We start from the raw sequence: 3,624 nt of genomic DNA, 5'->3' as shown, positions 1-3,624 counted from the left end.
TTAAGCACTTACTATGTGCCAGGCACTGTATTAAGCACTGGGGTAGCTACAAGATAATCAGATTAGACAGAGCACCTGTCCTACATGAGGCTCACAGTCTCAAGTCAAAGGAAGGAGGATAGATGAGGTAACTGAGGCCCAGAAAAGTGAACTCCCTTGTCATAAGACAAGAGGCAGAGCCAGGATTAGAACCCAGGTCTTCTGACTCCCAGCCCCGCACTCTTTCCACTAGGCCACTCTGTCTCCCTTCAAGCCTGGGAAGGTGTCTCAATATCCTGGTTTTAGCAGCTCCAACACAGTCAGACTATGTGAAACCTAGTCGAAGACCCAAGTTCACAAATGCCTCCGCAGCTCCGAAGCAAGGCTCATCTTTGGTGAATGGGTCCCCCTGCATTTGAAAACTCCACCAGCTCTTTGAAAGTGGATTGAATCCTCTCGTCTCTCGGTCTAATTCCCAGCAGCTGAACAGCAGCAAATTGATAGCAGGGATCTTTTCAACTCATATATCAAATCCACAGCCAGGGCTGGTTCCTTCACACTCTTCGGTGGTGGGATAAATACCCTCCGATGGGATGGAAGCAAGGAGGGGAGGAAGGGAGTGTAAAGGGAGGAGGCTACATTAACATGTTATGAGAGTAATTGAATGGCATTTTGAGAGTAATTCATCCATCTTCTCCAGGAGCTCTATGGCGATACAAAGAATCGTGGGAGGGCATTCAGACAAAACAAGATCAAGGGGCTTGCTGTGGGAGCTGGGCAAAGGTTAGATTCTATTAATTTAGTAAGTCTTTGTAAAATCAGGGGCAGGAGGGGTTTGGGAAGCAGCGTGGCTCAGTGGAAAGAGCACGGGCTTTGGAGTCAGAGGTCATGGGTTCAAATCCCCACTCCACCAATTGTCAGCTGTGTGACGTTGGGCAAGTCACTTAACTTCTCTGTGCCTCAGTTCCCTCATCTGTAAAATGGAGATTAAGACTGTGAGCCCCACGTTGGCCAACCTGATCACCTTGTATCCCTCCAGCACTTAGAACAGTGCTTTGCACATAGTAAGTGCTTAACAGATACCATTATTATTATTATAATTTGGGGAGGAAGCCCAGATGTCATTTTCATTTGGACTGTGCCTAAGCCAGAGGTTCCCACTGGAGAGATGAGAGCGTCTGGGTTTGTTCACCGTCACTGATTTCCACAGCAATGAGTCAGAGAATGTGAAGAGTCCTGGTCAGTTCCCTTGGCTTGGGCTGTCTGGAGTCAATGTGTTTGCACCCGAGAAACAGCATGCCTCCAAAGAGCCCTGGCCTGGGAGTTAGAAGGACTGGGCTCTAATCCGGGATCTGCCACTTGTCTGCTGTGTGACCTTGGGCAAGTCACTCAGCTTCTCTGGGCCTCAGTTACCTCATCTGAAAAATGAGGATTCAGGCTGTGAGCCCCATGTGGGACACAGACCGTGTCCAAACTTATTAGCATATATCTACCCCAGCGCATCCTCCCTGCCTTTGGCATTTTCCTCAACTAATGTCTTATTCAACCCACATATTCAGTGTGTCAGCAAATCCTGTCAGCTCACAAAATCACTAAAATCTGCCCTTTCCTCTCCATCCATATGTGGATCGAAGTACTCATCCTACCACACATGAGCAGAGAAATCATATTGAAAACATCCAACGTTCTGGGCCAAAGAAGAACACTTCATTCAACCAGACCAAATTCTTCTTCATTTTCTTAATGCACCCAGCGTCCAAAATGCACATTCTTTGAGTCTTACAGCTGTGAGAATACTGGGCTGGGATCGGGTTTGTCAGTTTTAAGCAGTTACTCAGACTTCAGTTGTCCCTGCAATATGTCATCATACAAATAAAGCCATCTCCCGCCACCAAACGACTACCTAGATCAACAAAACAATCTATAACATTTGGATGCCGCAACATCCATCACTGTGACATTCTGTGTGGGGTTTTTTTTAACCAAACTGACCTCTGTAAACAAAAAGAATAGAAGGCTCAGTCACTTTGCATTCTGCATAATCTGGGAAAACCCTCCCTGCCAAGTGCTCTTCTCAATTAATATCAAAATGGGCTCCGATGAAATTCTGTGTCCTGGAGAGTTGTTAGTGGAAAAATGATCTGTCAGTTTTATCCCTAAACTTCTGCAAAGTGTGGTTGAGAGGGAAAGACAGGACAGACTTATTTTACTGCAGCTAGCACTGGCCTACCCTCTCAGGATTGCAACTGGAGAGTTTCCAGTGCTCTACCAGCCTCAGCTGCAGGAGGGAGAGTCAAGCAGAGACATATCCATTCCATTCCTAGCTTGGGCAGTGGCTAGCGAGTGGAAGGCGATCTGCTACAAGTCAAAACTCCCCTGAGCTGGGCAGCGGCAGAAAGGGAGAGAGTCGAGGGTGGAGACTTAAATTGACTGCGTGGAAGAAGGCAATATTAAACCAATTCTGGATTTTGACCAAGAATACTCTATGGAAACCCTACCAAAATGATTGCAGATGGAGTTGGGGCATTCTGGCGAGGGATGTGTCCATGGCGTCACCATGGGTCGGAGATGACTCGACAGGATAAGACAAGACAAGCACTGGACTGCCACTATCATGGACAAAGCCTGTACAGCTGGAAAGATCAATGAGACCTCTGCTTGCTCAGATCCAGGTGCCTCTAAATAATAATAATAGTAATTAATATTATCATTGTGTTCATTATCATTACCGTACTTAAGTGCTTACTATGTGCCAAGGACTGTACTAAGCGCTGGGGTAGATATCAGCTAATCAGGTTGGACGCAATCCCTGACCCACATGGGCACACGTTCCAAAGAGGAGGGCGAAGGATTTAATCTCTATTTTACAGATGGGCCGACAGAGGCACAAAGAAGTTAAGTGACTTGTCCAGGTCACCCAACGGACAAGTGGCAGAGCCGGGATTAGATCCTCTGGTTCTTGAATTTGTGACATTTGCACTGGGCCATGCTGCTTCTCTGACAATGGTGTGACCCTGGGCAATTCTCAGTTTCCTCATCTGTGAAAAGTAGATTCAGTTCCTGTTCTCCCTCCTCCATAGATTGTGAGCCCCCCGTGGACAGGGACCAAATCCAACCTGATGATCTTTATTTACCCCAGTGCTTTGTACAGTGCTTGGAACATAATAATTGCTTAACAAATAGCATTATCATCATCACTTGTACATACTTGTGCATATTTTCTATTCTATTTATTTTCTTAATGATGTGCATCTAGCTTTATTTCTATTTATTCTGATGACTTGACACCGGTTCACATGCTTTGTTTTGTTGTCTGTCTCCCCCTTCTAGACTGTGAGCCCGTTGTTGGGTATATGTTGCCAACTTTTACTTCCCAAGCGCTTAGTACAGTGCTCTGCACACAATAAGTGCTCAATAAATACGACAATGAATGCATGAATCACCATTATTATAATTACGTGTCTGGCTCCAAAGTCTTTATTTCCTGCGATTTCTGGGACTCTGACTGGTATGGCTATTCCCTCTCTGAGGCCTGGAATTCTATTATTGTTGTTGTTACTCTTATTATTATTATCATTATTACATTTGTTAAGCCTTTCTATGTGTCAAGCACTGTTCTAAGCACTGGGGTAGATATAAGTTAAT

The 3,624-nt window shown here is 45.4% G+C and overlaps 1 non-coding gene across 1 annotated transcript; it reads left to right on the top strand.

Moving 5' to 3' along the window:
• Positions 1-2,207: 2,207 nt before the first annotated feature.
• LOC119935473 lies at positions 2,208-2,345 on the top strand. Its single transcript, XR_005453354.1, has one exon. It is a non-coding gene; the product is annotated as a small nucleolar RNA SNORA7 (small nucleolar RNA).
• Positions 2,346-3,624: the final 1,279 nt, after the last annotated feature.

Source organism: Tachyglossus aculeatus, chromosome 11 (genome assembly GCF_015852505.1).
Source record: "Tachyglossus aculeatus isolate mTacAcu1 chromosome 11, mTacAcu1.pri, whole genome shotgun sequence".
NCBI classification, from domain to species: Eukaryota; Metazoa; Chordata; class Mammalia; order Monotremata; family Tachyglossidae; genus Tachyglossus; species Tachyglossus aculeatus.
Note: the sequence above shows the minus strand (reverse complement) of the source record. Positions and strands in the feature narration are given on the sequence as shown.